General features: G+C 36.1%; 1 protein-coding gene and 1 long non-coding RNA gene across 2 annotated transcripts in view; one reads left to right on the top strand and one right to left on the bottom strand.

The window, feature by feature from the left end:
* Positions 1-16,585, top strand: part of LOC134661328 (zinc finger protein 271-like) — a 58,807-nt gene that overhangs the window by 19,501 nt on the left and 22,721 nt on the right. The gene's annotated exons all lie outside the window — the stretch shown is intronic.
* On the bottom strand, positions 6,566-6,895 carry LOC134661550 (uncharacterized). Its single transcript, XR_010097971.1, has 2 exons — positions 6,749-6,895; positions 6,566-6,698 (listed from the first exon to the last, which is right to left on the bottom strand). It is a non-coding gene; the product is annotated as an uncharacterized LOC134661550 (long non-coding RNA).

The raw sequence follows: 16,585 nt of genomic DNA, 5'->3' as shown, positions 1-16,585 counted from the left end.
AAAACAACACGATGTACTGGACCACCGTTATGATATGCAGAAGTATTAATTATTGTTGTAAACAAAATTAAAACCAAGTGTTTGTATTTATTCAGTATTTTATGTAATTTTCGTAATATACAATTAGCATTTTTTCTAAATTTTCTGATTTTAAACTCCTTCGCCTTGCCGATAAAATCCATTTCATCCAACTAAAGGACCGTTCTAAATCTACTGTAGTAATCGGAGCAAAACGAAATAATTCATAGTGATTATGAATTTGTTCTGTATTAGGTAGTTCCACTTCTCTGCCAGATATCAATTTATTTAAATTGTTTAAAGTTAAAATGCCAACGTTCTTCTTCAACACATTCTGATACTTGTTGTACTTTACCTTGAGGATGTAACCGTAATTTTGACAAGTGCACTTTCAACTTGTGAACTATATTTAAACTGGCTTCGAGACTTAAATTTTGATTTTGTAATTGTTTTATTGTATTAGGTATTATTGAAATATAATTATTTATCCATTTAAGGTCATTCAAAATATTTAAATCGTTCATTGCACGTTTGACTTTCTAAATATACATTGAATCCCTATTAGGGAATGTCTGTATGACTCGCTTGATTTCAGGCAAATATTTATGATAGTAGCAGGCCGCGTTAATCCATGTGCCCCATCTTATTATAGTTGGCTGCGGTGGTAAGGGAACAGTTGGTAACATCTGACGAAACGTTCTTATTCTTTTAGGCGATTTTCGGAACACCTTTTTTGTGTATGCGATTAAATTATTTACAGCGGGAAAAAGTAATCGAACTTGTTCAGCCACCCTATTTACGCCATGAGCTAGACATGTAACATGAACTAAATTAGGAAAAAGAGTTTTCAAGTTCTTTCCTGCCTTTAACATGTAGGCTACGCCATCCGTAAGGAGTAACAAGACTTTGTCATGTTTGTTATGGTCATTCCCCCATAGTTTCTCCAAGGCAATTTTAATAAGTGTTGATATAGTAACGTTATTAACTTCGTCTAACCAAAAACTCGATATGATGTGTGGGGTACTTATCTTTTCTTTTAATAAAGCTCCAACCATTACATTACCGATTTGACGTCCGTTTGCATCTGAGGATTCGTCTGCGCTTACGTAAATTCTAGCATTTGCAAGTTCAGTCCTGATTTGGTGCATTTTCACTTTATATGCAATGTCCAAAGTAGTTCTTCTCAGAAAAGATTCATCGGGAATACAAACTTTACAAAATTTTCCGGATATGCAATTTTTAATGAAATTATTGAAAATGGGGTTCTTAATTTGGGTCCAGGGGATGTTGCAAGCCAAAATAAACTTTAACAGTTCCAGATTGAATAAATTTTGTGTTTTTGTTGAAACGCCGCAGTGCCTTTTGCTTCTGATGTGCCGTTGTAAGGAAGATTTGGAATTTAACATTGTGATTTCACATTTTTTACAAAATAAATGTTCACCTCGATCTTCTATATATTCCGCGTAATCGGCTATCCAAGTACACTGTTTCTTCTTGCGTGGTATGGCGGGTCGATAATATAAATGAATTAAATGATGGTAAATTAATTTGTCTCAATGTAATTTCTACGATTGACACCGATGGATTTGAGTCAATGTCAAATAGTAGTTGTTTATAATCGCGAAATACACATATGATATGAAAGAGGTCTATTAGTTACGAGTATGTGAAAAGTATCTATTTACAACTGTCACTCACTCTTATCTATTACGAACATTCCCGTGAGTATGATAAATTGATTATAATTGTAATCAGTTGATTGAAATAGTATATAAGCTTAAAAATAATAATGTGAAATGTGTGTGTGTAAATAATAATTTTATGTTGATAGAAAATTGTTTTAGGGTTATTCTTAGAAACGCGTGGAGGTATCAAGGTGAAATAAATAACAAATACTAATGGCTCAGTTTAAAAAAAAAATTGTGCTTAATTAAAAGTCGACTATTCTATCGACATCCATATGTCGATAGAATAGTCGATATTTAATTAAGCACTAGGAGCAGACGCATTTGTGCTCTCGCCGGCCGGGGTTTGTTGATAACGAATATAAATAAATATTTCAATATGAAATTCAAACGTTTTATAAAAAATGCGTGTAATAACTACGGCTATTCTTGATAATTAGTGGGCCACGACTGTATGTATAAGAAACGGATGATCGCATTTGGATTGTTTTTAGGGTAGAAATGGGATCCTATTTATTACTAAGACTCCACTGTCCGTCTGTCTGTCACCAGGCTGTATCTCATGAACCGTGATAGCTAGATAGTTGAAATTTTCACAGATGACGTATTTCTGTTGCCGCTATAACAACAAATACTAAAAACCGAATAAAATAAATATTTAAGTGGGGCTCCCAATCTCATACAACAAACTTGATTACTTTGCAGTTTTTTGCATAATGGTATTACAGAACCCTTTCGTGCGCGAGTCCGACTCGCACTTGGCCGGTTTTATTTAAAAAAATTTAGGATACTTACATTGGTTATCATTATCATATTTTTTCCTTAGCTATAAATGGTACAAAATTTCATAAAAAAACCCACTTCGAAAGAATCAAACTTGTAGGACAGTAAAAAAAAGTGGTGTGTCCGACCGAATTTGTGGTACCACGTGACAGCTACATTTTACCTCATCGAAAACTTGAATGGAAAAAACGGGTTCAAATAGCTAAATTAAACCTGTTGACGTACATACGAGGGGTGTTCAAAATATTCTCGGTATGAGAATGAAAACAAACAAGTACGAAAAGTTTGATATTTTTATTTTTCAATATACTCCCCCCCTATGTTCATACACTTAAAAGATCGATCAATTGTTTTTTTTAATCCCTCGTAAAAATATTTTTTATCTTTCGTGTAAAAATGCTCCTCCACTGCCGCCTTCAATGCTTCATCGTCAGAAAATTTATTTCCACGCAGATCCTTTTTAAGATTGGGGAGCAAAACGAAGTCGCTGGGGGCTAAGTCCGGGCTATACGGTGGGTGAGTAACAGTTTTAAACCCACATTCAACAATAGCTGCCTTGGCAATATGAGCAGTATGGACGGGGGCGTTGTCATGCAGAAGCAGAATACCTTTGGTTAACTTTCCTCACCTCTTTTCTTTAATTACATCCTTTAATTGACGTAGAATGTTAGCGTAGTACTGTCCTGTGATATTTACACCTTTTTCTTTATAATCGATTAGTAATACTCCTTCACAATCCCAAAATATCGTGGCCATGACCTTGCCAGCTGAAGGGATGACCTTGAACTTCTTGGGATGAGCTGAACCCTTAATGTGCCACTGCATGGACTCTTGTTTACTCTCTGGGTCATAATGATGAACCCAGGTTTCATCTCCAGTAACTATTCTATCTCATCAGGATTTTCACCGCACAGGTCAATAAAATCGGAACAACAAGCTACACGCATGTCTTTTTGAAGCCGAGTCAGCATTCGCGGAACCCATCTTGCACTTACTTTTGACATATTAAGATGGTCATGTATAATATAATGTACGGTACCAATAGAGAGATTGGTTACTTGTGCTATAGATTTTACCTTCACTCGACCATCTTCCAATATAAGTTTTTCCACTTTATCAATATTTTCTTGTGAAGTAGCTACTACAGGCCGGCCAGGTCTAGGGTCATCTTCAATACTCTCCCTTCCGCGTTTAAACTCGCTTGACCACTTTTGAATGGTAGATAAAGAAGGAGCAGACTCACGGTAAACACAATCCATTTCCTCTTTTATGGTTTTTTGATTTTTACCCTGTTTTGTCAAGAATTTTATCACGCATCGATGTTCTAATTTAGTTAACATTGTCAATTCGCACATGATGTTCATGTTTGTTCAGCAATTGCAGAAAAACAAAAGACTATCTCGGTTCGAATTATACTTTTTTTTAATGTCAATGAATAAACCTTAGCGGTCAGTAACGAAAGAAATTTTAGAAGAGGTCGTAAGATATCAATACCGAGAATATTTTGAACGCCCCTCGTATATGTCTTGGTCGGCCTCACCTTAGCCTGGCAGTTATTACAGTCCGACCTCATAACATTTTATTTCAATATTCTTCATAGGTTAAACTGAACCAATAATGCTTACTTTAATACGTTAAATGGTTAGAGTATCGTAATATAGTCATATCCATGCCGACCATGTGGAGGGCTTTAAAGTAGAGGGCTTTACAAAAGCAAAACATTGAGTTCAAATTTTTATTCTGAAATCTAAATAACGTTTTTAATTTGTATTTTTTTATTATTAATATTTTAATCACATCTTCGGAGTCGAAGTCTGACGAACGTTCCAGACTCCGACTTATCAATTGATATGTCTTCGACTCGCAAAGGAGTTGTGTCCTTCGAACCATTTGATTTTGTACATTTCATCTGCTAATGTCGAGCCGCAATATGTGATGCAAATGCAAGTGGATTCTGCGGCACACTGCCACATTTAATTTATGAACGCCGTTCGTAATATTTTATGTTTTAAGGAGCTCCAAAATGGGGTATGTTGCCGGAATCAAAATTTTGTGTATTTTTTAAAGTAAATCCATGTTGTGACAGTGTTGAATTCTTTTTTTTAACAACTACTCTCGCTTCGTTCACTGTTTTGCATATTTTCGTTCCGTACATTTCGCTTGTGTATTTTTGAATAAAGTCAGAGGTTTCATGTATTTGGTTTGGGTTGTTCAAATTGATAAATGGTTTCTGATATGATCCATTTTGTTTTCAATATTTCAAAGGGTCAGTTTACCCTTCCCTTTAAAACTTGCCGTATAATAAGAGCCAGTTAAGGCATGAAATCCGGGTAGCACACCTCTGCCGAACTGTGTGGACGGCTGGTGCCGCTGCAGATTTTGCCGCGGGCAAAAATCGGGATAAATATACAGCCCAGGGCGGTAATTATTTTGACCCCTTGCGTTTGAAACTACTGGGTGCTGGGGGTCGGAGGCTATTGCCTTTATTAGAGAAGTGGAAGTGGGACGTCTGACGCCCGCGCGGGATCGTACCTGGTGCAAAAGTTGTCCATCGCCATTCAACGTGGTTCGCGGCATGAGTCGACAGGTTTAATTTAGCTATTATAATCCGTTTTTTCCATTAAATTCTTCGCTGAGGTAAAAATGTAGCTGCCACGAGGTATAAATGGAGGAAGCAAATCATACAAAGAAGAAGTTAATTTGTTAAAGCCTAACAACGGTTTATTTGACCCTGAAATAGTGTCGCTTCGCTGCAAACTGCTTACGTATGGCAATAATGTGCGTACGTTATGTATAGTCGGGGTAATGGGCATTTGCTTCATGTTGATACTCGTATAATGTCAAAACATTGCTTACAGAAAATTCGGTTCTTTCAATTTACCTATTCGTCAAAATCTGATTCTAAATATTCAATATATATATATTCTTCGTTTTCTGGCTCTGACGAAGTCTGATTTTCATCAGATGTTGTGTCGCTTTCAGGACCACCGACCTCGATTATAAAACGTTCAGTCTCCAATTCTATTATAGGACCTTTATTCCTATAATCGTCTTCAATTTTTTTAACATGGTCACAGCAATTGCTCCAATTTTCTTGAGTTACTTCCTATACGATAATAATTTATTAAAAATTTAAATCATTAATTATATAGATTGAATTCAAAATAATTTACATAACTCAATTCTAAACATTAAAATAAGTTTTATACCTGAAAACTATCTTCAACAAGCTTTAGAAAAGCCTTATTATCGATAGACACATTTTTAGTTGCCACTTTAGCTTTTACAATGCCCCAAATCATCTCAATAGTGTTTAAATCACAGTGATATGGCGGTAATCTTATCACTTTGTGTCCGTATGCGGAGAGAATCGTGTCTATTTCATATATTGCTTCAGGTTTGTGACGTCTCAAAATCTCCACCAATCTAGCTTTGTATGCTTTTTGTGGAAATGAAATTTTATTCGAACGCAGCCACTCTGCAATGACATGATTTCTGTCGCCAGATGTTGGTGGTTTATTAATGCGAATGGAATGGTATCGGACATTATCCATAACTATACATGTGGGTTCACTTAGATTGGGAATTAATTTCTGAGTAACCCATTTCTTAAAATTATTTTTATTCATCGAATCATGGTAATCTGCTTTTTTTCTTTATCATTATATACCAGAAGTGCATTAGGAACAAATCCGGATGGTCCACCGGCATGAACAATAATATGTCGTTTTCCTGTTGAAACGGCTTTCGATACTACAGGTTCATTTTCGCTCTGCCAACATTTGGCGTGGTTCAGAAGTATGAATGTAGGTCTCGTCCAAATAAACTATAGGCATATTATTATCCCTTACTTCTTGGATTTGATCCAAATAACTTTCACGCCAAACCACAATATCGGAACGCTCCATCAATATTGACCGTTGGTTTCTGCATTTTTTATATTTGAATTCCATACTGTGCATCAGTTTTCGTAAGTACTCTCTGCTGCCTGTAAATCCAATGTCTTTTTTCAAAGCAGTGAGCAGAGTTTTGATACTCGGTACTTGTTTTCGCACGGCATAAAATTCATGAATTTTATGCCTTATGGCACATTTATCGAAGTCGTCTAATTGAATTCTCTTTTTGTGTGGGGCTTTGTTTTGTACAGGGGGCAAAGTCAAGACCGTCTCATTATTTTTAGAAATATTTTTTTTATCGTCGATCTACATAAACCTTAAATGAAATATTAAAGGAAATATTAAAGTTGAAACCAAACAACTAACCAGTTCAATACAACCGCACTATAAAATGTCAATACCGGTAATGTCAACAACCAACTTTAAAACATTGTTTATTGGAATGCTATGTAATTCTTCGTCTTTTTTAAGCTGTAAGTATTTGATTGCATTCACTAAAAAAAATTTCGCATCTTTGGATATTTTTTTTTGGCATTTTTGTAATAAAACCGTTTATATTTGAATATATTCCTAGATATTTTCTGTTTGTTTACATCGGTGACATTCGATGACATCCAACGTTCGTTGACAAAGAGTACTTGTTGCCAGTAAAAGAAATTAGTACCATTGAAAATCCGCAAAATGGCGAGGGTCAAATAAACTGTAGTCAGGCTTTACAATCAAAAAATATGTGGTCTAGACTACCCTCATCCAATCCACATTCACACACCGACGAATCTTTAATGCGGCGTTTACATAGTAATACCGGATAACATGAATGACCCAAACGTAATCTGCAAATAGTAGAAGTAACTTATTGATTGGCATTGCAGTTTTTTTAAAAGCAGGGTTTAAAGGAGATTTTTTCTTGAATTTCGGGGTGATGTGTTTTTATAGACTGGCTCTCGATCTAGCCAGTCTATAAAAACACATCACCCAGAATTAGCAATCAATAAGCCACGCATCATTCAGACTATTTCAGACGATCTTTAGCTAGCGAGAGCAAAGTTCACAGTAACTTTTCTGTTCTTTAAAAGTTTATCGTTCGTTCGAAACAAATGACTGAGATTCAAAGTTTTTTTTTATGTCATAAACAATCTATTTTTGGATTTTGATTCTCAAATCGATTGTAATAATTCGAGATTTATAAAAATGTATGGAGCAAGAATTTAATCTCGAATGAAATTACAAATCGAGTAAGACGATAATCAAAATATACTTGGTCAACCAGATCTTGACAGTAGAAAAAGGCGGCAAATTTGAAAAATGTAGGCGCGAAGGGATATCGTCCCATAGAAAATTTGAATTTCGCGCCTTTTTTTACTGACAAGGTTTGGATGATTCTTTTGTTTTCTAAGATTTCGTAATTGGAATGTTTGAACTGTAAAGTAAAAATTACGATGCACCCACGGATACAGGTTTCTTAATACATATAAGCCATTAACTTATTATTGTTTCTGAACATATTGTAGGGAAGTGATTATATGGATGTAGATAAATACCTACTTATCTATTTAGATATATATACTTGACATGTAATTCGTCATACGAGGGGTGCGCGACGGGCTTCATTTGTTCGACGGACTTGTCAGGGCCGTAGTTAGCCAACATGGCCTTTAGTTGGTCCTACTCGGCTGCTATCTGCTGGTATCCGAGTGGGCCGCGACATTCCCCAGCACCAAATAATTGGTTCGTGGACAATATAGTTCACGAGCTTGTCAATTTGCACCGAGGAACTTCGTAGTCTAGAAAGTGTAACAAAAATAATTATAGGTAGTAATTTTTCTGTCTCATAAATTGCTTAAAAGGGCAAATATAAAGAATATTTGTTATTGACATGTAATTCGTCATACGAGAAGTGCTCGACGGGCTTCCATTGCTCGACGGACTTGTCAGGGCCGTAGTTAGCCAACATGGCCTTTAGTTGGTCCCACTCGGCTGCTATCTGCTAGTATCCGAGTGGGCCGCGAAATTCCCCAGCAGCAAATAATTGGTTCGTGGACATACGAGCTTGTCAATTTGCGCCAAGGAACTTCGTAGCCCTTCGTAGAAAATTTACTACCTATATTTATTTTTGCATGTCTTTCATAAATTGCTTAAAAGGGCAAATAAAAAGAATATTTGTAATTTATTTACAAACCATTTATCTATGTGGGCAATCATGGCAAAATAAAATAAATATCAAACTAAGTAGTAAACTACCTTTAAAGAAGATTATTGAAGCAATATAAAAAATTCCTTAGAGATAATTTAAATTGTTTTATTTTTGTACGGTTTGTTCGGTATCGCGGGAAACTGTCGTATCTATATTAACTTTACTACTTGATATCCCGCGAGGGAGAATCCAAATAACCGATCACTGGTCATCATTTACCCAACCTTCTTCTTGGTCCTGGCTTTTACCCCATTTTACTTGGGGTCAGCCCTCCTAGTAGTTCTGCGCAACATCACACGGTTGTGGGTTGTCTCCGGTACCTACTGCATTGATAGCTTTTAAGTCGTTTTTAATAGTTTGGGAAGATTTTTGTCAGCATTCCCGGACAAAAGCAACCAAGCCTAATGTTTGTTTAAATGTAATATCTGTTCAATCCATAATCTCACATTTTTAAATTAGTGATTTGTTTATTAAAGTGACAGTGTCTTTGTGTTTTTATTTGTGCTAAAAGTGTCTGGCTAGACATTAATTTCAGATCAGATATTAATTTGACTGTCCGTTGAGTAACCAGATCTCGGTGTGGTCAAATATAAAAAAATGTTATTTTGGAATTACCCAAACCTGTGCTACATGAAAATTAGCACTAGAACAGAAATAAATGATCACTTTTCCAAGCGTGACCTGAGCCAGACACCTTACAAATCCCAGTAGTACTAAATGTTGGCGCATTCATAAGTCGGATATTTATGAACGGTACGGATATCTATGAACATGAACGGAACATAATTTTTAAGAAAAAAAAAACCGACTTCTATGCGGCCCGGTGAAAGATTATTGTAGATGGTGCGCTATGTAGAAAAGGAAGCATTTCGTTTCTGTAAGGCTCGCAGTTCTAACCTAACCTAACCCACTTTTGTTCGGTTCTGTGAGGATAGCAGTTCAAACCTAACCTAACCCACTTAACGGCGCATGCGGTGCGGTGTACGGGGGTTTGAGCGGGAGGGGTTTGGCCTCATCATACTTTATACCTACATTTTATGGTAGGTAATCATAGTGGTTTATTTAGTTTAGGTATCATAGTGGTTTTCCGGGTCAAGGTCCGGGTCTGTGTCCGAGTCCGGGTCCGAGTCCGGGTCTAGTCCAGGTCCGAGTCCGAATCCGAGTCCAGGTCCGGGTCCGAACCGGATCCGGGTACGAGTCCGGATCTGGATCCGAGTCCGGGTCCCAGTCCAAGTCAAAGTCGAAATTCGAAATCACCAAACATGTAACTATGCGTCGTTGAATAGTTCTGTTCTGATCATCATCAGCAGTTCCAGTTCATCAAATGCGACAGTTTTTAATGTTAATGTATTATTTTATGATGAAAATACAGAAAATTCTATACGTGTGCCTTTAAGATTTGAGGAGTTCCCTCGATTTCTCATGGATCCCATGTTCAGAACTTGAGCTTGACATAAATATGGCTTAAAAACCTAACTTGCTTAACAAACATAACGAAAAGAAAAAATCGCCAAACGCGAGCTATGCGTCGTTAAAGAGTTTCGTTCTGGTCATCATCAGCAGTTACACTTCCTCAAATGTTACATTTTAAATGTATATGCTTGATTTGTTGATTAAAACACAACAATCACTATATGTATGCCTTTAAGATTTGAGGAGTTCCCTCGATTCCTTATGGATCTCATCATCAGAACTCGAGCTTGACAGAAATGTGGCTTAAAAACTAAACTTGCTTAACAAACATAACGAAGAGGACAAATCGCCAAACGTGAACTATGGGTCGTTGAAGAGTTCTGTTCTGATATCATCAGCAGTTCCACTTCATCAAATGCGACAGTTTTTAATAAAAATGCTTGATTTTCTGATGAAAATACAAAAATCTCTATACGCACACCTTTAAGATTTGAGGAGTTCCCTCGATTCCTCATGGATCCCATCATCAGAACTCGAGCTTGACAAAAATGTGACTTAAAAACTTAACTTGCTTAACAAACATAACGAAGAGGACAAATCGCCAAACGTGAACTATGCGTCGTTGAAGAGTTCTGTTCTGATCATCATCAGCAGTTCCACTTCATCAAATGTCACGTTTCTGAATGTATATGCTTGATTTGTTGATAAAAACACAAAAATCACTATATGTATGCCTTTAAGATTTGAGGAGTTCCCTCGATTCCTCATGGATCCCATCATCAGAACTGGGTTTTGACAAAAACGGGACCAATCTGTATGCATATACATACAATCAAAAAAAGAATTTTCAAAATCGGTCCAGTAATGACGGAGATATGGAGTAACAAACATAAAAAAAAAAATAAAAAAAAATAAAAAAAAACATACAACCGAATTGATAACCTCCTCCTTTTAGATTTGGAAGTCGGTTAAAAAGAGAACTTACCTACTGTTGACAGTGTTTAGTTTAGTGCATAAGTATGAATAATATTTGGTGGTGATCCTTTTTGTCAGCTTAAAACCTAGAGTCAAGTGCTTTAAAAAAAATTAAGCCTACACAGGAAGTTTATCCTTGTTATGTTGGAAACTTCCCCGAAATCGTTTCGCGGGCATCTGGGAAAATACACAGGCTCCCTCAATTTCTGGCGCCCGCAATATTCCGTTTTGGTTTAAATTAATTTGTCCTGACATTTTTCACTTTTAGCGACTAAGTACGCACTTTTAATATTACGCAAACGGTGACTGTATATATATATAGACATCGCTCTCCATACAAAAATGCCTTTCAAAAATGACCCCAGCCACACTGACACTGACAGCTATCCGTTCTCTATGGATATGTCCCACCAGCTTTTAATTATATCCAATAAACCATTTCCCGCTATTAAAAAAAGTTGTGATTGGTCAATATAAGTTTTGATTGGCCATAATAAAATTCTATGCGTCAAACCATGGTCAAACCTCTTGCGCGGCGTTACAATATTTGGCGTTGTCAAACCTTATAAGGATGATACTAACCAAGAGGGAACCAATTCATATAATTACTTATTATTTTGACGCGTATTTATTGTTAAGCTATATATGTGTATCTCGGTAGGTACATTCAATTGCTGCAATATAATATTATTAATGCGTAGTATGTAATATGTTATGGAATAGTGTCGGTACATACAGACTTATAAAATGCCAGTGGACGACGTTTCAATTTTCAAAAGACTCAATTTTTTTAACACTTTTCTAGGTAGGTATCGTTTAAATGATATACAAAATCGTCGCTTTAATCCGTGGCACCAGGTATCTAACCAGATTAGTTGTGACAAATAAGAATATTCATTACAGTATTGACACTATATTAGTAGTGAAACTATATATTTACATTATTGACATGGTTACAGGTAACAGCGCTTAGTTATTTTTATTATATATACCTAAACAAATTTACAATGACATAACTATGTATATATAAGCAAAAACAGAACGAACAAACACGAAACGAAAATATTATTTGAAATAAAAACGAAATAAAAAACATTATTGACTTTTTACTGGAAAACAAATTCCAGGGTAGCGTTTTAAAAGCTAGGAACATCAGCCCAAGGGTGGAATCACATCTGTCAGCATCGAGCCGCATTTTATACATGAGAAATTGCTCGTTAGTATGAAGATGCGTACGCATGCTTTCAGCTTTCCGATGCGTACGCATCTTCATACTAACGAGCGATTTCTCATGTATAAAATGCGGCTCGATGCTGACAGATGTGATTTCACCCCAAGTCGAACATTGCTTCTGAGATGTCACAGCGATACAAGTATTGTAGCGGTATTATACTTACCGATCTATCAGTATCAAAAGTTTTGGTTGGAGAAATGTCACTTTCAACACTGACAGATCAGTATCGTATCGCTGTGACATCTTAGAAGCAATGTTCGAATTGGGCCGCATGTTAGCGTTGTTCGTATCATCTTCAAGATTATCATTATTTTATTATTTACAGGATATGATCCTTATTATTGTTATTCTAAAACTTAAAAAATAACATACAATATCTTCTGAATGGTTCTTAAAATTACTTTATCTAAAACACCTACAAAATGTACCTAATGCACAAAAATAAAATAGTAATAATTCGATCCACAAGCGTGGGAAAGTAATAAGATGCCAATTTTGAGTCGCTCCTTCATTTTGGCTAGTGAAATTGACTTATAGTGATGATTTTTAATAATGAAATTAATAAATAGCGTTTGTTTGGATTTGATTAGTAATGTGTTACAATTAGTATTTGCATCGCGTTGGTGTAGTTAACAATTTTGTGTTTCACTCGGTGGCAAAGTTTGTTTAACTCTCGTGCTTTAAACTAGCCACTCTCGTAGTTCTATTTTGATATATTGTTCGGGTATCAACGAGGGGTTAAACTACAACTATATCGCTTTGTATAACAAATAACTACGATAATTTTAATCCATTTAAAAACGTACAACAACACGAAATTAATGTATAAAAATGAAAACCGGATTTTTTTTTATAATTATAAGATTTTAAAATCAATTTTAGGTGCCACGGAAGATAGTTAATTTGTTCAATTTTTGCCTGGACGAGTTAAGTGATGAGTCTCTTTTAGCTATATAATGTAAACGAATTTTGATGAATTCTTCGATGATCGATTTGATTAATGATATGACATGGTTTACGGGGTCCGAATGGTCTTTCAAAGCCTCAAAAACGTCATTAAAGGTGACCACGTATTGGAAGCATTTGTTAGTTATGACTGCCAAATTATGCTTACTAGATAAACACTTTCCAGCCCCCACTTTCATCGTGTTTCGTAAGACGCATTCCGCGCGATAGCATACTTTAAATAGCATCACTGACGGATATGTTAATCCACCAAAATCTTTTAAAGACAGCAGTTTGTGGAAGTATAATTTTTCCGTCGCAAATAAAGAAACAGTGCATTCTTCACAAGCAATTTTAGAATTCAGTTTTTTAGCTACAAAACCAGAAATATATCCGATGATTTGCTCTATTGTTTCCGGCAGGTTAATTTGTATGTCCAGCATTGATGAGAGGATGTCACAATTGTTTTTTTCAACCGAAGGCTGTTCTGGTTGAGTGGAAGTTTCAAATTCGTCAGATCGGAAACTTGGCATAGTCTCATTAATTAATTTCGTAGATGGTGTGCAATTAAGTATTGGAAAATCGGCCAGCGGAATGCAGTTGCCCGTGAATTTAGAACTAAGTTCCAAATTAGCCAGGGTTTTTCGGTATATTCCTTTAAACTGACGTACATTGGGGTTATTGTTGCACCGACCGTGATTCCTAATAACACCAAAAAATAGTTCAATATGGTCCTGGCTAAACTTATAGCACAGGATAAACTGTAACATACTTGTTTCCAAAACCAGCTCACGAAACAGATGCTTAAAGCTTTCGATGCAGACCAAGAGTCCCAAAAATCCTGTTTTCGATTTGGTTTGTACAACTGGCTTTTCAGTTGGCGTACGTAGTATCATTTTTCGTCCGTTGATAGTTCGTCGGTTTGATGTCATCACTTTAATCTTTAGCCCTAGTATGTAAGACTTGGTGTCATCAAGAAAATTCATTATATGTTCATGATCGTTTGCTCGCACGGGATGTTTATAACCCTTATTTTTCAGAGAACTGGAATTGAGGATGTCAAATAAGTCGTTTATTTTTTTTAAGAAATTTGAAGTAGGACCTGCACCATCGAATTCAGGCATCTTTAGTTCATCTGTACATAAATTCGATGCGTTGGTAACACTGTTGCTCAACAATTGTGTCGCAAGTTTAACATTATTATTTCGAAAGTTTAAATGTTTTTCTGTTAGTTTATTTGCGAAATGCAGGCCTAAATTGTCTTGTAAAGATTTGAGCTCTTGCAAGTACCGCCATTCTATTTGATCACCATTTCCGCAGATTAATTTTTGTTTCGATTCGAATGTGTTCCTCACCAGTTTTACCATGTGACACGGGTCTAATATGACGCTAACTGGTTTTCCAGTCACGGGGTGGTTAAAAAATGTTTTTAAATTTGCTGGATCTTTGAAGTTGCATCCCAGTGTTTTAGCCATGGCAAGATTAGAAGCACAGCCGTCGAAGGTGAGAGTCACTACTTTTGCTCCCGCCTGGTCACATTTTTTTAAACAAGCATTTATAATGTTGCAACGCTGGTCAGCATTGAGACCATTTATAAAAAAATAACCTAAAGGCAATTTAAATGAATCGTTTAACGAAACCAACAGTAGCACATATGCCTGAGTGGCTACTTCGTCTGGAGTTCCAAATGTAACAGTACCTTCTACTGTGCGACCATTAAAAAGCTTTTGCTGTCTTATTGCCATCTCGTCGACTACAAGGCACGCTAGATTTTTGTCGCTTATTTCATTTTTTTTTCAATGCTCTGAACGCTTCCTCAGTAAATCCCGGGCTTGCATCGATAACCTGGTACCATTTTGATAATGTCGACGGATGAGGCAAATATGAATCCAATTCTTTTCGCACATATTTATATGCAGCAGGAGACTAACAATTAAAAGTTAAGGCAAACTTTTTTATAGCCGGTGTAAACTTAATAATGGTTCTTTTACCTTTTCCTTTACTTTTTTTGTTTCTCCAAAATGTTCGAATAAATATCTCTTGACACACCCGGTAAGATAGTAACAGTTTTTTTGTGATCAATTTTGTCTTTTTTTCAGATTTTTAATAACCTCTTTTAAGGATATGTTCTTTTTAGGGTTCCGCACCCAAAGGGTAAAAACGGGACCCTATTACTCGGACCGTCCGTCTGTCCGTCCGTCCGTCCGTCCGTCCGTCTGTCACCAGGCTGTATCTCACGAACCGTGATAGCTAGACAGTTGAAATTTTCACAGATGATGTATTTCTGTTGCCGTTATAACAACAAATACTAAAAACAGAATAAAATAAAGATTTAAGTGGGGCTCCCATACAACAAACGCAACAGTTCAAATTCGTTTGGTGTAAGCATGGTAAAGTTCTTGCTAGGCAAGGGGAGAAGGATAAGATCCATTGGATTCGCACTGAAAAAGACATTGAGGCCCTAGTTTCCTAAAAGTTCAATAAATACTAAGTAATCTTGATATTAAGTTTCTAAATATGTCCGATATTTGTGAAAACGTAGTAGAACTATCTGATTGTGTCGATTTAAACCACTTCATATGCAAACTTCCCAATATAAAGAACAATAAACTTATCTGTATACATATAAACCTAAGGTCACTCCTAAAGTACTTTAGTAACCTGCAACAAGTTATTTACTCATGTAATCGGTCCACCATTGACATTATAGTAGTCACCGAAGCGAACATTTCTACTAAGGTATGTAACTTGTTTAGCCTGGCCGGCTATACAATGCACACACAGCTAAGAAAAAACAGAAAAGGCGGGGGCATCATTGTTTACGTACACAAAAAACACAAATTCATACATTTAAAACAAACCACTAATAATTTTGAGTGTCTTGGCGGCACTCTCATAACCCCATCAAAATATAACTTAGCTCTGTGTGCGGTGTACCGACCGCCAGACAAAAATAATAGTAGTTTATGTGACTGTACATAATGAAGGGCATTAAACACGAGTGTGGGTTTAAGAAACGAACGAAGTGAGTTTCTTAAAAGGATCACACGAGTGTTTTAATGCCTAATTATGTACAGTTACATACACTACTTTATCTACCCACATATCATAAGCCTTCATGTTGCATTCAGGAGCCGCATATTATGACCGGCATCGCGGTGTTGTTCAGGGCCACTAACAATAATTATTAGTAAAATAAAACAGAAAACAAATGCGAAAATGAAGAAATTGATTTAGAAGAATAATAATTATTTACCTACAGTTTGGATGGTGCAATTATTATAATTCACTTGCCCAGCTCGGACAGAAGTATGTTCCTTTGTATTGTTTCCTTGACTTAGCTGGTAATAAGTCATTTATAACGTTAGTTGCTTTGTCACGGATATCAGGAGGCGTCGCCGAAATATCTATATCACCTTGATCGCTCATTTTATGGTTTAAA

This window comes from Cydia amplana, chromosome Z, assembly GCF_948474715.1.
Source record: "Cydia amplana chromosome Z, ilCydAmpl1.1, whole genome shotgun sequence".
Lineage (NCBI taxonomy): Eukaryota > Metazoa > Arthropoda > Insecta > Lepidoptera > Tortricidae > Cydia > Cydia amplana.
The sequence above is the reverse complement of the archived record's forward strand: the minus strand, read 5'-3'. Positions and strand labels throughout refer to the sequence as shown.